This window comes from Chelonoidis abingdonii, chromosome 3 (genome assembly GCF_003597395.2).
Source record: "Chelonoidis abingdonii isolate Lonesome George chromosome 3, CheloAbing_2.0, whole genome shotgun sequence".
Classification (NCBI taxonomy): domain Eukaryota; kingdom Metazoa; phylum Chordata; order Testudines; family Testudinidae; genus Chelonoidis; species Chelonoidis abingdonii.
In genome coordinates this window covers 211421908-211443809 of record NC_133771.1, presented here as the reverse complement: position 1 = coordinate 211443809, position 21902 = coordinate 211421908, and the positions used below count along the sequence as shown (strand labels likewise).

The window sequence follows — 21902 nt, the reverse complement described above, 5'->3', positions numbered from 1 at the left end:
CCCATGATTGTTGCCCGGCACAGTTTCAGCACAACAGACATGGTGCATTTTCTAAAGATGGGAGCCACATAGACATTCAAGGTTATAATTAAACCAATAGTCCTAAAAACCCTAGATAGGTGCACCACCCACCAGCATGACTAGACACAAGCAGCCAGTTATCTGATACAACAGTTGTTTATCTACCCCTCCTAATACTCCATCACAACACCCTATGCCACACTAAACTGCAACCAGTAGCAGAAGTTTCCACTGCCCTTATAAACCAGTCATTTCTTAAACCAAAAAGCAGAACCCACTTGCAAAACACACCAAGAGCCAGGGAGCAGAAGGAACAGCCAGCAAGCAAGGAAATAGCAAAATGCCAAGGCTCCTGCTTTTATAAGGGGTAGGGGGCGGTAGCTGGCTACAGGAGCTCAAAAGGGACAAACTAGAGAAGTTAAGTGCACTAGACTATACCTCTTAACTCTTTGTGCATTGTGCCTATAGCATTATATAGCCTCCTAGGTAATGTATCTGTCTTTCTCTGGCTAAAATAGCGTATTCAAATCCTACAAGAGTTGTTTGTATTAAAATTTCTGCTAAGTTTTATTAATTATTATTTATTTTATTTGTGTATTTCTATAGCAGCCAAATCATGGTCAGTGCTATATAATCCTACCAAAAGAGCCCATGCCCTGAACAGGTCACATTCTAAAACCTTTATTCCATGACTGCCCCTAGAGATTTTTCCCATAGCAAAACACAAGGCTTGTAAGACACGCTCCAGTGTTAGAAAAGAAATGCCGAGTGGCTAGATTGGACGGAAATGCTGCTTTGGGTGTGACTACTGTGAGGCAGGCGTGAGGATCGTGGCCCTTATCCCACAACAAAATCTACATGAGCAAAAACCCTGCCTCCCCACGGAGCCTTGCTCATTGCAAGCGCAGGCCTAAAAGTACCTCCCTGAGACATGCATGATTTTAAGTAAACTAATAAATCAAGTGGCGAGATCTGGAAATGCACCAGCACTATGCAACAGGGTTTGCCAAAGCCTCCCTAGCTAGCAGCCAGAGGCTTGAGGCTATAAAATAACTTATCCTGTTTTAACCTCATCATTGTACAAAGCTTTATTATTTACTCACCTGATTCTATTCTGTCTTACTTCTCCCCTAGCTGGGTGGCTTGGTTGGAAACACAGAGCAACAGCCGCCTCCAGTGCAGATGTTGATCAGTCACCAGGGGCCGCTTTGAGCATAGAGGTGGAATTGTGTGGCTGACTATGCTATGCTGATGGAATAATCTCTGGTGTCTGTCGGGGGTGTGGGGGGGGGGAGTTCATTCCCTGGTGTGTCTTCCTGAATGACACCTGGATCAAAGTTATAGGGTGAACTTTTAGCTGCTCGCTTGCTCATTAATTAAGGGGACTCCAGAAGCCCACCGTGCAGGGCAGCATTCAAGGGAGTGTAGCCCCCGCTCCTTCTTGCCGCAGTTATCAGACAGCTGGGGGCAGCAGTGGGAGTTCAGTCCCATCCTGCATGGATACTTCATCTGCAAGATGGATCCGCTTGTCTGTTCAAAAGACAACTACGAACAGCCCATAGGACTGAGATGGAAAGAAAGCTGAGTCAGTGTCCCTGGAGCCCTGTGGGCATAGGAAGATTTCTAGTCACTCAATCACTGAGGCCATGATCCTGCCATGATCCAATGCGTTGCCCCCAGAGGTTCACGCAGGTGCAGGGATCTGCTTGCAACTTTCGTTGTCTTCTCACGCAGCGTCTGATGCTGTCAGCTTAGGTGCATTTGTTCTAATATTGGATCTGAAATCCCTGCAAGACGGTTTATTTCTACCGTTTGCGTCTCCTAATTAACAAGGTGCGTCCAGCTCCGACTCCTTTCATTTCCCCCTCAGATGCAGCAAACCTTCCCTTCGTGCCATCACCTTGGGCAGCTGTTGCCGGGTCGCTGCGACATGGCATCGAACAGTTGCTTGGTTACGTACCAGGATTGGTACCTGTGCCCACTCTTTCAGGGGTCTGGCTGTGAACCGTCAGCACAGCTTTTACCACGCTCCCTTTCACTCTTCTTCTCTTTTGATTAAGCTTCGGCGCTGCATGACTTCACAGATCAGGACTGGTCTCTGGTCGGCTAGGTCTGTTTTCACAGGCACAGCACTGAATTCCCTTCACTTGACGTTGCTTTCTTGGCTACATGAGGACAGGAACAAACATTGCAGGTTGGCAGCAGAGCCTTAAACACCATGGGCCCCTCAGGCCCAGATCTTCACAGAGATTTAGGCACCTTGGTTCTGATGGGAAGATCTGGGCCTGACTCCTTGGGGCCAGCACAGATTCATAATTGATCAGATTTCCTCCTCTGGCTGGACCAGAGGGGAGGGAGCTCACCATCAGTTTACCCCATCAGCAGGAAGGCTGGTGAGGCACAGATATCCCCTCCAACTCTCTAGCTTGCAGCACCAAAGTTTGTATTGTGCGCCCTGGTCCAGCTTGTCCCAGTTAAATCTTCTCTAGGAATAACTTTGGGGGTAGTTAAGATGAGTGTCACTGGAGGAATAGAGCCATATAAAGAGAATCTTCCCCCTCTCCCTACCAGGGCCGGCTTTAGGCCAATTCCACCAATTCCCCCGAATCGGGCCCCGCGCCAAAGAGGACACCGCGCCCAGTGGCAGAGCCGCTGGGGGGTGGGGCAAGTGGTCAAGAATCCCTTCCCTGGCTAGAGGCTCCTTTTTAATTTTTACTCACCCGGCAGCGCTCTGGGTCTTTGCCGGTGGGTCCTTCACTTGCTCCGGGTCTTCAGCAGCACTTCAGCAGCTGGTCCTTCAGTGCCACCGAAGACCCGGGGCAAGTGAAGGATCCGCTGCCGAAGACTAGGAGTGCTGCCTGGTGAGTACAAGCCCCATGTGGTTTTTTTACGTTTTTTTTTTTTTTAAGTCATCCCTGCCGGGGCCCCATCAAACCTGTTTGAATTGGGCCCCGCACTTCCTAAAGCCGGCCCTGCTCCCTACTCCCTCAAAAGGTGTTATGCTGAAGCGGCTTGGGATAGGGACCATCTTTTTGTTCTGTGTGTGCACAGCACAATGGGGTCTTGGTTCATGACTGGGGCTCCCAGGTGCTACCATAATACAAATGAATAACAATAATAATAATAATCATTAATAGCTGCCGCACAGTATCAACCCAGGGGCCATCTACTACAAATTGCTTCAAGGAAGGTACAAGAAAAAATGCAGGAGACAGTAATGGGATAATCTGCTTCCAAAGAAAGTTTCCTCCTGACTCCCATTAGTTAAAGGTTGGTTTAAGCCCTGAAGCATGTGGGTTTATAGTCCTGCCAAAACTCTTGAGTTTTTTTGGTTATGTATTATTATAACCCTAGATATTCTTTTTAATCATATAATAATAATTAATATAGCTTATCAAGTGCTTTTCACCCACAGATCTCAAAGTGTTTCACGAAAGAGGTCAGTAACATTATCACCATTTTACAGATGGGGAAACTGAGGCACAGGGTGGGGAAGTGACTTGCCTAAGGTCACCTAGAAAGCCAGCGTTAGAGCTGGAAACAGAACCCAGCTCTTCTGAGTCCCCTTCCAGTGCTCTATCCACTAGTCAACACCGTCTCTCCAATTCCTTTTCTGTCCCCTACTATGCTCTTGGTTTCAGTGATATCTTGTGGCAATGAGTTCCACAGGCTAGTTGTGTATTGTGTGAAAAAGTATTTCCTTCTGGGGACCAATCAATGTTTGGTGGGACTGCCCACTGTTGGGAAAAATGTTATCACTGTTATGGGTGACTAGTCTGATAACAGAGAGTGATGAGAAACACTTGGTAGGATGTATTTGTCCAAACCAATAAAGAAAGTAAAAAATCAAATGAAAATTCAGTTCATACAAGTTACCATCCTAGGGTGGCTGATGGGATGGATCACAAGTGCCAAGAGAGCAGGGGAAAGGTTCCTGCAGGACTAGCAAGCAGCAGGTGGGCTCAGTTAAACTTGTGGCCAGGGGCATGGGCATTAAATTAAATCTGGGAATTCCTGTGTCAGAGGGGTAGCTGTGTTAGTCTGGATCAGTAAAAGCAGCAAAGAATCCTGTGGCACCTTATAGACTAACAGACGTATTGGAGCATGAGCTTTCGTGGATGAATACCCACTTTGTCGGATACATGTCATGTCATGTCAATATGTCTTTTAGTCTATAAGGTGCCACAGGACTCTTTGCTGCTTTTTCTGGGAATTCCTGTAGTTGAGAGATGAACCAGTTGTGAACCATAAAGAGAGAAAATCAATCTCACCTTGTGCCCCCCCAGCAAAGGCATTTCTTAAAGGGACAGCATCCAGTGGTGAGAGTCTTCCACAAGATGCAGCTTTCCCTGCAGTGTCCTTGAGGCAATGGGCCTGATCCTCCCCGCTGGTATAAATCAGCTAGCTCCCTTGACACTCCACTGGAGCTGCCCTGATTTACTCCAGCTGAGGACCTGACAGGTCTCCATGAGACCAGCTTTGGAGCAGCCCTGACTGCAAGAGTTCTGTGGCTGTTGCAATCAATCAGTGGCTGCAGAGATTCAGGACAGATCATTTAGGGTCTGGCTTCAAGATAAATAAAGTGCAAGGTAATAGGAACTAATGTGCCAAAGACAGTTAATATAATCAAGTAAGAGTGCTGTGCTCCAAGAGCAGGGAAATGTAATTGACAGGGGCAGCCAGAGGCTTAGGATGTGATTTCCCAGAATACCCCAGGAGATAAAGACCCCCAAGAAGAAAGGAAACAGAGATAAGAAGCAATACGGGGGCTAGACAAAAGCAGGGGAATGTTAAGTGTAACAATCTAAAAATAATCCCAGCCTGCTACAGATCAAAAGCCATGTGACAATGGGAAACCTTCTGCCCACGCCACTGCAAGAAGCGGATTGAGGGGTGGTTCAATGGGGTGGTTCAGCTCTGCCATGCTGTGAGTGTTGTTTTATAGACGAGGTGTCAATCAGAGGCCTTGAGGACTTGTTGCTAATATAGAGCTCCGGGGCATTTTTGTTATGCAAAATCAGGAGGCGTCCTGGCAGAATGCTAGGGGAGTATATGCTACCCATATACGGTGCCTCTTCTGGAGTCTGCTGACCAAGGTATTCTTTACTTTCTTCTGTGCACAGTTGTACAGTGTTGCTGCTCGGTACTGAAGGGGACATTGCTTTGCAGTGTTGAGTGACAAGATGTTTATGCACAGAGGTCCCCTTACATCTGTGACATCAATGGGCTGCACAGGTGTAGTTTAATAATAATAATTTGAGATATACCTATCTCATAGAACTAGAAGGGACCCCAAAAGGTCCTTGAGTCTAGCCCCCAGCCTTCACTAGCAGGGCCAAGTACTGATTTTGCCCTAGATCCCTAAGCAGTCCCCTCAAGGATTGAACTCATAACCCTGGGTTTAGTAGGCTAATACTCAAATCACTGAGCTAGCTCTCCTCTAAGTTGGGTTTAGAATGTGACCCACGGTTTGGAAATCAATTTGCAGAGCAATTTTGGTAGCTGAAGGGCACTAGATAAATTCTAGGGTTGCCACCCGTCCAGTTTTCATTTGGACAGTCTGGGTTTCGGCTTGTATGTCCGGGTACCATTTGACAAGTCTTGATGTCCAGTTTTTTTGATCTGGAGGGGAAGAGACAGAGAAGGGGGTGGGGCCCCAAGGGAAGAGGCAAAGCAGGGGGAAGAGGCGGAGTGGGGTGGGGCCTTGGGGGAAGAGGGTGGAGCCTTGTGGGTCCAGTTACCACCAATTAGAAAGGTGGCAACTCTAATAAATTCACCCATTATTATTACTTTGCAAAACTGGGGGAATATTCAGGGCAGGGCAGAAGGATTTGACCATTTACAATCCACTAACATTAATGGGAGACAGGCAGCTAAATCACCTGACACTGTACTGGATGTGTGTTGTGATGAGTTTTATTAATATTTACATTATTGTGGCACCTAGGGGTACTAAACACTGTACAAAGTAAGAGGCAGCCCATGCTCCCAAGAGCTTATAGTCTGACCCGAAGTACCACGCCTGCTTCACGGGGGGGCAGTGAGGCACATGCAGATTAAGTGACTTGCCCAAGATCACACAGGAATTTTAAGAAGCAGAAATTGAATCCAGCTCACTTTCATTCCAATCCAATGGGCTAAACGTAAGACCTGCCTTTCTCTCCACCCTCTTTCTTTAGGGTCACAGCCTGTTCACATGATGCACTTGGAGTGCATTTTAGTTGATTCATTTAATCAGTGTGTTTAGATCAGTGCCCTTGTTGTGTGTTGGTGGGGAGTGGGGGGGAGGAGGGCAGAACAGCCCCAGTCCTATAAGACCCTGGCACCACGCCTGGCTGCAGTATCCAGGAAAAACATGAAAGCCCTGGAGTCTCTTGCAGGCGCTGAGAATAGAGTGACTATTCTGGGATGCCATGCAGAAGTAGCATTACCATAATTAGCAGAAAGTGCTCTTGATTAGCATATTTTTTTTCATTTCTTTCATCACATCTGTTTCCACAAAACAGTCACTCATTCTCATCTCCACTGTGGCGAGATGTACTAAGCAATCAGCGAGACCCATTGACCTTTGACAGCCCCTCTCCAATAGCAGGGCTTGTTTTCTGTGCACCAGGGGAAAGACATCTGGCCATATCCTCCGTGGGTGTAAATCAGCGTAACTCCACTGCAGATTTACATCAACTGAGGACTTAGCCCCAAAAATTCAACAACATTTTAAAAGTATTTTGCTTCCCTCCGCGCTTCCTTGCCATCTTGACGTTGATGCCACGAAAATATTGAATTTTAATCTCTCTGGGGCAGGGCAAGTCTCTCATGATGTGTCTGAACTGGAGCCTCACTTCTAATTGCTCCTGTAAAACAAATGATAGTAATAGAACACTTATGGATGTAGCCGTCAGCTACCCATTTTCCTCTTCTTCCTTCTATTATCAAAATCGCTTTCTCTCTCTTTGATCTCAGACAGTAAAAGCCTTCAGGAGTGAATCCAGTTATGAGACTGTACACTAACAGTTCTGTCTCTGACCTTACATAAGTAAGATGCGACAGCACTGACTGGAGAGGTGTGTCACGGTCCTTAGACCAGGCTGGTTCCTGCCTGAAGGTTTAATTGAACATTTAGTCAGAAGTGCAGTTTTTCAGTCCCGTCACTCGCTAAGTACCTGATCCAATGCACTGGTGCTATTGCTGCTGGAGTATTGTGTCCAGTTCTGGTGCCCGCAATTCAAGAAGGGTGTTGATAAATTGAAGAGAGTTCAGAGAAGAGCCACGAGAATGATTAAAGGATTAGAAAACCTGCTGCATAGTGATAGACTCCAGGAGCTCAATCTACCTTAACAAAGAGAAGGTTCATGATGACTTGATCACAGCCTGTAAGTATCTACATGGGGAACAGATATTTGATAATGGGCTCTTCAGCCTAGCAGCGAAAGATCTAACACCATCCAATGGCTGGAAGCTGACGCTAGACAAATTCAGGCTGGAAATAACAACAAAGTTTTAAAAGTCGGGGTAATTAACCACTGGAACAATTTACCAAGCGTCGTGGTGGATTCTCCATCACTGATCACTTTTAAAACAGGATTGGATGTTCTTCTACATGATCTGTTCTAGAAATTATTTTGGGGCAGTTCTCTGGCTTGTGCTATACAGGAGGTCAGACTGTGATCACAATGGTCCCTTCTGGCATTGGAATCTGTGAATCTATGAATGCCTATTGGAGTCACTTACTGGCTCCAGCGGGCTTTGGATCAGGCCCTAAAGCAGTAGTTGCTAGTGGTTCCTGTCCTGCAATCGAGGTGGCACAGGAGCCAGCTATGCCATGACTGCAGCCATGCCAACTGGAGACTCCCACGCACCAGGGGAATCCTCAGCTGGCCGGATCTGCCTGCTGTCCGCTGCCTTTCGCAGCAGCACAAAGGGGCTGGAGTGAGGCTCAGGACTCAGCCCTGCAAATCACATTTGTACAAATGTTTTTAGTAGGAAGTAGGGCAGTGAAATCCTAGATACTTTCACCCCAAACATACCCTCTCTGGCCCCCACACCTTGAAATCAGACTCACTAGTGGTGACTTTATCCCTAGCTGATAAAGATGCTTCTGAAAGGACAATGTTTTTTGCCAGTTAGAAGGCACCAGTGGGAGGGTGTTTCTCAAGGGAAGATATTCCCAGACCCCTCCAGCAGGGTGCCATGCTTACAACCGGCTCACTGCACATTACTGGCTTTGAACACAGGGGCAGAGTCAGAGAGAAAGGATTATGAAAGGATGGGGCGTCATTGACATCACATGTGGAACTAGTGATGAGGGGTAATGTGACCGTTAGCAGTGCTAGACCGGAATCCGCTCCTGGGACAAAGGTTAGGGGCTACCCCTGGTATGAGAAAAGACTGAGGGGTAGCAGGGACTTGTAGTCCCTTAAGAGGTGACCTAGAGAAAAGCAGAGAAGAATCACACAGGTTTGACAGACTGCGGCCAGTGCTCCTGATGACGCTCAGATATTTGGCTGCTCCTCTCACTTTGGCAGCACCTTTGGGTGCTCCTCATTACCTTGGTCACGTTGCAATCTGCTTTTGCTTCAGGGAATCGTGACCGCCTGGGAATGGAGCTGGGCTGGCAGGAGACTCTGACTCGCTGACTTTGGGATGGTGCTACATCTTTGGGAGGCAGGACCTAGGAGGGCATCTGATTAATGCCAGGTCTATGCAAGACAGTTAGGCTGACCCAGCTATGTCGCTCAGGGGGGGTGAAAAATCCACCCCTGAGCAATGTAGTTAAAGAGACCCAACCCCCGGCAGAGACAGCGCTAGGTTGACAGAAGAATTCTCCCATTGCCCTAGTGCTGCCTCTCCTGGAGGTGGATTAACTCCAGCAATGGGGGAACGCCTCCTGTGAGCAGCTGCAGTGTTTCTAGTGAAGACATAGCCTGAGAATCAGGAGACTGACAAGGTTCTATCCCCAGTTCTACCACTGACCTGGGTGTGATATTGGGCCAGCCGTTCATTTGCTTCATCTCTTTAGATGGGGAGATCTCTGGGGCAGGGGATCTCTTCCTCTGTGTTTGGAGGGGTTCTCATCTTAGATGAGTCCTCTGGGTGCTTCTAGCATATAAATAGTCCAGTGGGTGTGTGGTCCTTATAGGAATGGTGCATGTAGTTACTACAGGTATCATCAATGGCACATTTAATTGGTACTCTAAGTGGGATATATTTGCACAAAGGCTATGACCCTGCTAAGCACTGTCTGTGAAATGTAAAAACCATCAGAGTGACCCTAGTTGTTTCTGACTGTCACCAGCACGAACGTAGAGAATTAAAACTGCATATGCCAAGTTGGAGGTGTTATTTAAAAGCGTATGGTGACATCAGCCTCACTTTTCATGGCCAATTGCTGCAGCTTTGCACCAATTCAAACAATTGCTTCTGGCCAGAACTGAAATACTTTTGATGGTCTCATCCCACTTTTTAGTTATCTACATATAAAAACCGCATCAGAATATGATGTGATTGACAGCATCTGCTCGGGACCAGAAAAGAAGTGGTTTAGGTCTGGGATAAGATCAGGAATGAATTTCTCATGAAAAAGCAGGGGGAGGATGGAAAGGGAGAAGAGCTGGACCCTTTCAAAGCTGCAGCCTAGTTGCAAGGTGCGATTTCAACCAGAAAAACCGTACAGCAGTTGGAAACATCTAAATAAAAAAGTCCAGTAAGCTATTTAACAGGACAAAATGCAAGAGCTAAAGGACACTTGAAGAAATGGAAATAATGCAAATTTGGAACTGATCAAAGGCAATACTTTTCATGCAATGCACAATTAGTCTGTGGAACTCATTGCCCCAAGATATCATGGAGCCCAAGAGTTTAGCGGGATTCAGAAAGGGATAGGACCTGGGTAACAGGAATATTCAGAGTTATCACAGGAAATAGGAAAAAAATAAGGACTTTTGGAAGGGATATAAACAGACTTGGAAAGATTAGATTTTTATCGGTAAATGTTGATAAACGTCAATTTCACTCTACACACATAAGCCAATGAAACAATACACCTCTAACTTGATATAACTCTGTCCTTGGGAGCCAAAAAATCTTACCACATTATAGATGAAACTGTGTTATATCAGACTTGATTTGACCCGCCAGAGCGCGCATCCCTGCCCCCTGGAGCGCTGCTTGACCGCGTTATATCCGAATTCATGTTATGTTGGGTGGTGTTATAATGGGGTAGAGGTGTATTTCCATCTATAATAATCAAAATATATGTACAGGTAAAGTAAGAAAACTGTTGCTTGTGAACTTATTGGAATTTGATTTAAGGATATTTACTTTGTCAACATTACATGCCAAAATAATCATCTGTGTTTGAACGGTTATAAAGCTTTAACTTTTGGAATCCCAGCATCTACTCTCATTAAATAATTATTGCCCGACAACCCTCTCCGCCCCATTGTCTAACCCAGCACAAGTTTGTGCAATTGTGAAAATGTAAATTGATAAAAACGGGGGCTGGAGAGAGCTTAAAAATAAACATTGATATTATCCATCAAAATGATAAAAGAGATGAATTGATCAAATTCTGGCCACGCTTAGACAGAAATGCCCTCTCATCAGAAACACTTAGGGTATGTCTACACTACCCGCCGGATCAGCGGGTAGCGATTGGTTTATCGGGGATCGATGTATTGCATCTCATCTAGATGTGATATATTGATCCCCGAATGTCCTCCTGTCAACTCCGGAACTCCACCAGGGCGAGTGGCGGTAGCGGAGTTGACAGGGGAAGCCGTGGCCGTCGATCCAGCGCTGTGAGGATGGGAGGTAAGTTGAAATAAGATATGTTGACTTCAGCTATGTAATTCCTGTAGCTGAGGTTGCCTATCTTACATCGACCCCCGCCCCCTAGTGTAGACGAGGCCTAAGGGTACATCTACCCTGGTGCTGGAGGGTTGAATTGCTGCCTGGGTGGATGTACTCATGCTACTTTGAATTGAGTTAGTGAACGAAAATGGAGCAGTGTAGCCATGAGGTGTGAGTTGTAGGAGGGTAGCTGCTGAGTTAGTGTCTAGGGTCCCGGCTGGGATTGTGCTCAGGGTGGCTAACCCATTCTGCTGCCTATTTATAGCAGCTAGTGTGATCCCAGCTAGCATGCATGTGTCTACTGGAGCTCCAGCTCGAGTGTCGAAGTAGCCTGAGAGATTAGCAGACAATGGAAGGAGAAAGGGTAACGGAGGACATGGGATAACGCAGGGGAGCGGTAGGGTGTGGGAAAGTGGGGAACATTGCAGGGGCAAAGGAGGGTACAACGGTGAAAACAGTAATTTCGGGGCTCACAATCATTTGTTGTCCCACACTGAAGTGCTGGGAGACTGAATGTTATGAAAGACACCTCAGGGATCATGTAAGCTGGGTCCCCTCGCCCAATGTTCCTTTTGGGCGCTGCATAGGATTGTTTCCTAATGTTCCTTATGAGGAAAATGCCTTTTCTAGCCTTATGGTGCAGCCCAGGGCATGCTCAACGCCAAGTCAGTCGCATTATCAGAATTGTTTAGGGGCGTGCCTACGTCTGTCTGCCAATTTCATTTAGTAAATGCTTTGCCATCTGCCTTGAGCATGGTTCTTTTACATCGCTTTCAGTCAAGTAATGGAAAACACAGTGTGCTGCTGGGAAGCAAAAAATGGCAGTGCTTCCTAGATAAGCCAGTGGGCCACAAAGCCATTGGCACCGTGAATGGTGGGCAGGAAAGGAGAGGGGGGCCTTTTATACCATGCTCCACACAGCATGGCCAAGATCGAGAATGACTTTTGCAAAGGAATTTCCTGAGGTATCCCACTGCATCCGCACAGCTGTTGCAGGAGGGCTGCTAACTTTCCGGATGCGCACAGCGGAGTGCAAGCCACATAGGAAGCACAGCTGCGGACAGCACCTGCTGTCCCTCAGGGAGCGGGAGAGCAGTGCTGAGTTGAGACCAGAAGCTCTCTCTCACTGCAGGAGGTTTTATGTCCAGCTGAGCATGTCAGAGGGAGAGCGGGAGTGAAGCTGCAGGAGAAGAGCACTCTCCAGTGCCAGGCTAGGGATTCAAAACCTTCAGCAAATTCAGTTTTTCCACTTGGCGTCTCTGCTTCCCCTGTCTCTTCTCCCAGTGTGAACAGGCTGCCGGGGCAGTGATGCGATCCAGCTACAGTAACCCCATGCCCTTCCATTACTGCGCTGAACTGCTTTGCTTGTTTTGTACCTGTGCAACTAATCAGTGCCACTGCTAGCCAGCTCCTCTCCACCATGGCTTTGCCACCAGGCCCCACTAGGGATGTAAGCAGTCTTCGACGGTCCTGATTAAACACCCCCCAAAATCAGTGGATGGACATCTTCCCATTGACGTCAATGGACCCTTACTCAGGCTAACATTTCGCTCCTCCTAGGTATTAAAGCTTATGGGGCAGACAGTCCACTCTGCTTCCGTCCGAGGAAGGGACCCAGATATCGTGGATCCGCTGGTGGGGTGTGACATGTGGGGAACTCTGGCTTTTGGGTGTTACCCGTCTTCACCTCAGCCAACAGAAGCATGTCTGTGGATCCGCTCAAGCTTTTTGATACCAGGGACCAGCTTGCTGCCTTCCCAAACTGTGTCAGTGAGATCTCAATGACCTGCACCAGTCCCTGTACCGGTCGTTGAGAAACACTACCCTAGAGGAACAGAGATGTACACGTGCGTGTGCATGAGGGATGGGGCAGGAGCACCAGCAGCCACTTTCCATGGCATCAGGACACCAGACCCATGAAGAATCCCTAAACTAAATCATGCTGCTTTCGTCACTATTACCATACACACTGTCCCCCTGAGCTGTGTGGACTTCCCTGGCTCTGAATAAAAGGTGTTGGACTCCAAGGAGCTCCTGGGATACATGCAGATCTCAGGGTACAATAAAATGGAGATATAACTATCTCATAGAGCTGGAAAGGACCTTGAAAGGTCATCAAGTCCAGCCCCCTACCTTCACTAGCAGGACCAAGTACTGATTTTGCCCCAGGTCCCAAAGTGGCCCTTTCAAAAATTGAACTCACAACCCTGGGTTTAAGCAGGCCAGTGCTCAAACCACTAAGCTACCCTGAGAGGCCTCACTCCTATGGTGGGAGAGAGGAAGGGGAAACTCCCACCATCTGATGGATTAATGCAATCGAAACTCACTGAATTTCCTGTCTATTTGTAGTCTCCCCCAACTCCTTTCCTCCCCCTGGTGGAGGACAGTCCAGTCTTATAGCAGAGCTGGTTGGGAATTTTTTAACAAAACATTTTTTTCCCTGAAAAAAGCTGATTTGTCAAAACTGAAACTGTTCGCGGCAAAGAGCCTGTTTCCACACCTTTCCTGTCTCGAAAAATGTTGGAAAAAAGTTTCCAAATTGCCAAGATGTCCTCCTTTGACATTGTCAAAACGAAAAGTCACAGGAGTTTTGGTTCAAAACAACTTTTTGTTTAGAACGTGCACTGAATTTATGCCAAGAAATTGGTTTAAAAAAGAAAAGAAAGTAAAAAAGGGTCAGATTTGTATTGAAAGGTTCCAAAATGATCAAAACCAAACACGTCACAAGACCTGAACTGAAATTTGGTTTGGTTTGTTGCCTTTGTGAACATTTTGAGATTTCAACTTTTCGTCCTGTTGTGTGATGGGAAATTTTTTCAAAATCTCAGAATTCTCCTGGGACAGAAAAATCATTTCCCGCCCACTCCTAGTTTATAGGATTATACTAATTAGAGATGATGTATATGAAAAGTAAATACATCCAACCTCCTGGATGCACCATAGAAATCCTCACAACTTGGATTGCATAGTGTTGAAACTAGATGTATCCATTGTGTTAAATCAGCCCCTGGTCCTAATTCTAAGAGGCTAATGCTGTACTATCTCTCACCATATCCCACTTGAAATTAAGTCCAACAAAGGAGTCTTTCTTCCCAGGGAATGACAAGGAGCAGGTTTGCAGTGTTTCACCAGCACTGAGAATGCTAGATATATTAAATAATGACTTAGGATCTTTTATTTCTTAGTTAGAATTAGGCTTCCACACCTGTTTGTGCAGGCAGTAATTTAAGCCTTGAAGGATCCTCTTCCAAACAAGCTTTAAAGTTGCGATGGTAACTCGAATGGGGAAGATTTTGAAAAATAACGAATGACATTTATGTGTCTCATTGAAGCACACACACAAAAATCCTACACCAGCCTTGGCGTTTTAGCTAGTGCCTGCCAAAAAATTTTTCACTCTCCCACTCCCAGAAAGTGATCACGCAGGACTGAGCTGAAGACACCATGGAGGGCCAGCAGTCTGAATGTCACTACAGGGCACTTAACCGGTTCATTTTATATAAGAAGGCGATGGGATGGCCAGAGGTCTGAATGTCACACCAGCTTCCTGCTCTACGAGGCAGGATTACATGTGTGCTGGTGTCCTTCCACAGCTGCCTGCATTTCCAAAAGTTGTGTTAGGGACAGCTGTCCGAACAAGCCACTAGCGTGATGGTTGGTACTTAGGCGCAGATCCTCAGGAGGTATGTAGGCACCTCTCTCCCTTTGGCCCTGACTCAGCAAGGTTCTTAAGCATATGCATAACTTTAATCACGTGAGGAGTCCCATTGGCTTCTGTAGAAAAACTCATGTGCTTAAAGTTACACAGCTGCTCAAGTGCCTTGCTAAATCAGGCCCATGCGCCCCGATCCCAAAGCTCATGCAGAGTTCATTGCAGGATCAAGGGTTTTACAGGGTTAATATTGGGAGGTCTCACTGTATTTGAAATCACAACAGCTGGAGGGCTATGGGGGAATTTTAACACTTTACACAGTGTTTTGCAAACATTAATTAATTGTGACAACTCTTGGGAAGGGGCGAGTTATGGGGCTGGGAAGAGTATCCCCATTTTTACAGATAGGGAAATTAAAGCAGAAAGGCCAAGGCCAAATTTTAAAGTGTCCAATAATTTTGATTGACAGACTTGGGACACCAGGGCCTGATCTTTCAGGTCAGCTGGGTCTAACCAGAAAGCCCTTAAAATTGATCCTACATGAACCAATCTCCTTGTGAATAGATATGACTTGTGGGCAGGTCTGACAAGTCTACTTATTAAGCTAATCGGGAATGTTCCACTATTTACCTTGCTCTCCCTCCATTTGTTTGTTTTATCCATCTGCTCTCTTGGTATATACAAGACTGTAAACACTTAGAGGCAAGGCCTATCTTTTTATGATATGTGTGCACTGTGCCTCATACAAAAGTGATCCCCAAACAGGACCTAAAGGTGCTTCTGAAATAATGTCCCAGTAGTATTTGACTAAAATGAACACGCCACAACATAATGCTTGTGATCCCAAACCTTCAGTCCTTTCTAAGAGCCCAGTTCTGCCATGATTTAAGCATGTGCTTATCTTGCTTAAGCACTTGGACACAGCATGGTCTACTGGACAGAGCACTAGACTAAGACTAAGGAAACCTGGTTTCTATTCCCAGATGTGGGCAAGTCACGGTCCCACTATGCCTCAGTTTCCTCATCTGTAAAATGGCAATAATGATACTGACCTTCTTTGTAAAGCACTTTGATATCTACGGATGAAATATAGTATATAAAAGCTAGGGATTATTAATTTAACTCAGAATTAGGTCCATTTATGTCAATGGGATTATTTGTACAAGTAAAGAAAATCATATATTTAAATATTTGCAGGATCAAGGGCTTAGCTAATAGCCCCCTCCCCTCAATTTGAAGTTAAGGAGAGTTTTGCCTGAGTTAGGATGGCTGAATTTTGGGCTCCTGTAATCACTCCAGAGTATGAATTATATACTCATTTCATTTCTTTTGAGTGGAATAGCACTTAAGAACCCCAGCACAAAAAGCTCTTAGGTGCCCTAACATGTAACTGATTTTGCAATCATCAGCCATAACCAGATACCATTTGTAGTGCCTAGGACACTCCAGCCAGGATCGAGGCCCCCACTGCATCAGATGCTGTACAATTGCATAGTGAGAGACAATCCCTGCCCCTCAAGTGCTGACAATCTTTTATTTTCACTCCTGTCACTCACCCAGTTGACACAGAAGGTCAGAGCCTGGAGAGGCCGTGTGCAGCGCAGAGGAGACTCCAGGATGCCCTAGTAAAGCGTGTGTAACTAGCAGGTGTAAAAGGGAATGCCCTTCCTTGGGGCTATTCTCCAGGTCAAAGCCTGCAGCTGGCAAACTACAACTCCCATCATTCCACTCGCCTTCAGCTGCCCCATTGGCCTCCCTGCTCGTCCACTCGCACGAGTCCTGGAGCCCTCCCTCCAGCTGTCTTCTTGCTCACTGGGCCGCCGCAGGCTTGACTGGCGGGGCTGGCACCAACCGCAGCAGGCTCATGCTGAGCGGCGGGGGCGTGGTGGAGGGAAGCCTTGGGAAAGGCTCCGTGCCAGCGTAGAGGAAAAAGTGCCACGACTCCACAGAGGCGGCGAGCGGCGGAGGGGTGTTGGGGGGCTACGGACGGGACAAGGGCAGCAGGGCGCATCACCCAGCCAGAGGCGCTGTCTCTTGCAGCCTGGGTGTTGCATTGGCAGCTGCAGAGCTTGCAACGGGGCGTCTCGTTGCCGGGGCGAGAGAGCGAAGTCTGAGGCTCCAGTCAGGTAGGAAAGTGGAACCCCCAACGCCATCCTCCCCCCATTGCCCCCGCTTGCAGCTAGGCCGGTCGCAGGGAAGCGGAGCCCGCGATCTGAGCCTGCCAGCGCCAGCCGTCCGAACTCGGGGGCGCTCCGCGTTCCATGAGCCCGGATGAGCGTTCCATAGGGTCCCCCCAGCGTTCCATAGGGTCCCCCCAGCGTTCCATAGGGTTCCCCCAGCGTTCCAAAGCACGCGGGGCCGGGACACCCCACGGCGGTGGCTGAAGCGAAGTGGGACAGAATCAGAAGCGGTGGGGGTGTGTGTGTGGTGGCGCAGAGGGTAGCGATACCTCTCCCCCCATAGATCTAATGGGGGAACCCCCCGGCTAACACTACGCGCCTACTCAGCAGCATCCTCTCTCCCCCCTGGTAGCTAGTGGTCCGTTTCCCCTTGGAAGCGCCGGGTGAAGTTGTGTGGCTCCGGCCCGTTCACAGCTGGAGCAGGAAAGGGTTATATGGCAGGAGCGCTCACAGCTGACGTTGCTTGACTGGAAGTCTCCAGGGGATTTAAATGCCTCCTGGAAGCCTTAAGCCAGGGCTGGATCATTGCGTGGAGCCAGGGACCGGCTTGGCGTGAGAGCCGAGGTAAGGCGGCCCCTGGACTGCGATCCTCTTGGAGGAGGGGGCTAGAAAGGTGGGCACTGGGGCGGCTTCAGGCGTTGCAGAGACGTCACGAATTGTGGCTTCGTGCCCCAAATCCCTGTGCCCGCCTCTCCCTGGCCGGGGGGCAGGCTGCACGGGGGAGAAGGGGATTAAAACGTGGCGGCGGAGTTTGCAGAACAATTTAAGGCGGAGTTTTCCTCTCCCCGTCCTGTCCCGGGGCGATCCGTGCCCTGTCTGCGGAGCCGCCGCTCGCTCCGCTTTCATAAGCGGATGGGTTTGCAGGGGGGCCGGTCCCTTCCGGATGAATGGGACCGCGCTGTGCCAGAGGCGGTGCGGAGTGACGACGTGTTCAGTCGGGGAGGAGGAGCGCTCCCACTGCCCCGGACCCAGGGCATAGCGGACGGAGCCCGCTCCATCGCCAGTGCTTGTTTCCTCCTCTGCTGTTCAGAAGCCGCGTCCCCAGGCCCTTCGCTTCAGCGCTTGCAAAGCGGGGGTGGCTAGCCAGGAGCTCTGCCAGCTCCTTGGAAGTGCTCGGGGAGTCCCCGATCGTCCCCCCGCGTGTCCCTCGCCTGCAGCCGGTGGCAGCCCCTTCCCCGATCGCTCGTGGGCCGCTGGCTCTGGCTGCTGCCGGCTTCCGGATGGATTAGTGGCCGAGCCCTGGCCGCTGCTGTCCCTTGGTGCAATCACAAGGCTGCCCCAAATAAAGACCGAAGTGTTACCTTCGGGGAAACTGAGGAATGTCTGCATTTCCCTCCGCCAGAAGCTTAACGGAGAGGCCGGGGGGTGGGGTATACCAGGGTAAGGGTTTCACAACCCAGGGAGAAGGATTCACCTCAAAGGCAATATTTGCTTAACAAATGGGTTAGCTACAGATGTGCATTGTGCTTCTGTTGTAGCTGGTCTTATGAAATCCTGGAGGGGTGAAAGTTTTCTCTTTATCTTGCATAACCGACAAGGAGTTACCCCTGGACAGGGAGCTGTAGTCGCTGAGAGGCAGTCTCTGAAATAGATTGTCCTCAGAGCTAACCTCTCCCCACTGAAACAGTCATGGCAAACTTTTAACAATCCCATCTGCTGCAAATATTTGAAACAAATTCCTTTGACCATAGTTGGAGCTGATCTGGTGAAATCCTGTAATCTGATTAAATACAGTTACAAGAGGTCACAACCATGACAGGATTTCTTTTTTAAGGGAGCAAAGGCTTTCAGCTGTGTTAACCCATAAAATGAGCCATTGACTGGTGCAGAATTAAATGAGGATAGCAGTACAGTACAGAGAGGATGCTAGAGATGCGAAAACCAGGAAGAACAGATTTCAGAATAGCAGCCGTGTTAGTCTGTATCCGCAAAAAAAACAGGAGTACTTGTAAATTTGTTAGTCTCTAAGGTGCCACAAGTACTCCTGTTTTTTTGTAAGAACAGAGAAATTATATAGAGTGAAATAGCAAGTAGGGCTCTGATTCTGTAATTGACTGTATGACCAGTCAGGCTTGCCTGCGTGTTGTCAGTTGAATGACTGGGACCTAGAGGACAGGCACTGAGACTGGGATGTAGAGGACTGGACTGAGACTCAGATCTGTGTTCTATTCTTGCTCTACTAGTGGCCTGCTGGGTGACCTTGCGCAAGCTGTGTCACTTTTCTGCCTCAGTTTCCCCATCTGTAAAATGGGGATACTGATACTGACTTCCTTTTTAAAGTGCTTTGAGAAAAGTGCAATAGAAAAGCTAGGTACTATATGCAACCAATGCATCTGGGGTTGTGTGGAAGAAGAACCAGATATCTACAGGAAGGAACAAAGTTCTAATGATGGCCTTAAGAGAGAGAATGAATATAGGAAAGTACCCATGAGCTTGCAGTGAGAGGTCTCTTTGGGTTGGGTATACATAATGTAGAAGCAGAATAATAGTCTTGTGCCAGGTAGCTCTAATGTGACTGCCTCTGGAGTATGGCATTCTTCTTGAATAAGGTGACCAGAACTGATGTCCGATCACATCAGAACAACAAAATAAATAAGACAGGTAGAAGAGACACAAGGGTAGCATAAATCTTTCATAACACCTTCTTACTTGAAATAGTCTGTAGTCACCTGAAGCTACAAATGCTAGAAGGCCCTAGCCATGAAGAAGGGAGATGTATATTGGAAGACTAAAGCAGACTATTGCAAACTTTTTAACAATAGCTACTGGAGGATTCCTTCCAAGGGAAGATGTGAAAGTTCCACTGTTTGGAATCCTTAAGACTAGATCAGTGTCTTTCAACCTGTGGATCCCTGAGAATCTGCAGACTATGCCTAAGATTTCCAAAGTGCTCCACATCTTCATTGAAAATGTTTTAGGGACCTGCAAATGAAAAAGGTGGAAAACCATTGCACTAGACCAAGCACAGCACTGCTAGATGTGTAGTAAGAGAAGTATCCTGCTTTGACAGAGAGGAATCTAGAGATCTGATTCTCTTTGTGAACCTCAACTTCCATAGTCCTCCTAAGTCTAAACTTACTTGGTAACATGATTTATATTGATAGTAGTTTTACAGAGGCCATAGCTCTTCAAAGAGAACAATCAGGAAAAGCTACTGTCATTGTAACATCTAGAAAATAACGAGTACATCTTGCTGGAGCAAACACAGTGAAGAGAATGAAGGGAGCGATCATCTTTTTTTACAAAAATAACCCTTTGGAAATTGAATTCCAGACTGTTTCCTTGCCAAAAATCATTTACTTATGAGAGCGAAGGGGCCGCTTCTGAGGTCTGACATTGAATCGCTGCCTTTTTTGGGGGTGTGGGATAAAATTTCAAGGACTTTAAAAATGTGATTTTAAAAATAGGCAACGTTTTAAGCCCCAAACAGGGGCCTGTTCGACTCCTTTTAGTAAAAACTGCAAAAATATACCGGGGGGAAAAATAAAGTGTAAAGCTACCACTACGCAGCTGCCTAGCTTTTGCGGTGGCTCATTAAAAGTGCCTACGCAAGCTTAAGTAACTTATAACTGTAATACGTGGGTGGGGTCTCTTGTCTGAAAGGTCACTGCATCTCATTGTCAGTACTGAACAATATTAAATGCCTCTTTGGAATGTTAATATGTAAAAATGGAGCAGATCTGAGAGAGGCGTATACTTCTCTCCTCCTTAAGCCATGGCAGAATCTTCCTTCCAGAAGTGTGTGCAATGGGGTAAGGCTCTGTCGGAGGTATCATCTGTGCATTAACAAACCACTCTGGCGTCCCTTTCTGGCTTATGATGTTGCCAGAATCCCTTGAAAGTTTCTGTGTGCAGGATCAGGATCACACACTCTCTGCAATGGCCCAGTGATCTTAATGGGACAATAAGAGTAAAGACTAGTGCTAAAGTAACTGACCTTTTGAATACTCCAGACTTGAGTTTTTTAAAGCATATTATTGCCTCCTGTGTTTGGAAGAATGTAACTGTCTCTTAGGATACCAAAGAAGCAGAACACTCAGTGTAAGGTTTGGATGGTCAGTCAGCATCCACCTCCATGGATTTGTGTGAAATGCGCTTTTTAACCTGTTTGAGGTGGCTCCGTCAGCCAAAGGCGGCTCTGTTGCCTGCAGTCATGCATGGCTGTGGAGCTGGACAGAGAGTGACTCCAGTTCACTTGGTAGCTCAAGTGTAACTTCTTTTTCCCTTTGTGTACTTTAACTTCAAAAGCTTTTGTGGGAAGGGAGGGGGGCCCTCTCTCGCAACTGATGGTGAGAATAAAGCAAAGTATGGAGGGTGTGATCAGTGAGATGTGACTCTCTGCAATAAATATCCTCCCTCCACCCATTGTGCAAGTTTTTAAATGTGGGTTTTTTTAATTGACAAGGTTAGGGGGCTTCCATTTTAAAAACTAGTGGTTGGAGTGGGGTTCCCCATTAGAGTGGGGTTGGAGTTCAGTAGCACTTTGAATTTCTACATCAGATGTAGCTGTTTTCTTGTCCCCGAGTTGTCGGCTTTCTTAATAACTGTTGTCCTGCTACGGCAAACTAATTTTAACAAAGAGTTTTTATGCACCTATTCTCCACAGGTATTAATTGAACTACTCATAAGTAACAACTACCAGTGTGAGTAAAGTTGTGCAGGATCAGGTCTTAGTTCGCCATGCTATTGGAATTTACTTCTTGATTTTTAAACTTTGACTTCTGTTCTGCTAAAATCATCCCTGGTTGTTATGCTGCTAAACACGGCAGTAAATCAGCTTGGAAGACTTCTCCTGGGATTCCTTTTGTGTCTTTCACTTTCTGGTGTCGCTAGAACTGTTTTGTGAGTTATGGCACCATCTTTGATATTACAAAATGGCTCCTTCATCTCTGGCATTATTGCATTAGTCCAAGTTTACCATGCTGTGATACCAGATACTCCATCCACTCACACTCTAACTACAGGAACTAGCTGCAATATCACAGATACTGCTCTGAGGTAGTTGGTGATCACTTACGAAAGTCAGTTACTCCTGGAAACCTACATCATTTGGTATTAAGGAGCCATCGAGCCTGAGTTTTTAATGATAACCACATTGCTGTAGGTATCTTTGGAAAGGCAAAGACAACTCTTCCAAATAATTTTATGCACAGTTCTTTAAAAGAGCTGGTGTTAGAGTAAGCACATGAAGTCACCATAGT

The 21902-nt window shown here is 47.1% G+C and overlaps 2 protein-coding genes across 3 annotated transcripts in view; one reads left to right on the top strand and one right to left on the bottom strand.

Annotated features, from left to right (window-relative positions):
* Positions 1 to 21902, bottom strand: part of BANF2 (BANF family member 2) — a 50962-nt gene that overhangs the window by 4532 nt on the left and 24528 nt on the right. The window lies entirely within an intron of this gene.
* The window catches only part of RRBP1 (ribosome binding protein 1), a 56287-nt gene continuing 50775 nt past the window's right edge, over positions 16391 to 21902 (top strand). Inside the window, exon 1 of one of the 2 annotated variants that reach the window (XM_032795865.2) lies at positions 16391 to 16647. The gene's annotated coding sequence lies outside the window, so the exon portion shown is untranslated. The remainder of the gene's footprint in view (positions 16648 to 21902) is intronic. The other variant, XM_032795864.2, reaches the window with a different exon arrangement.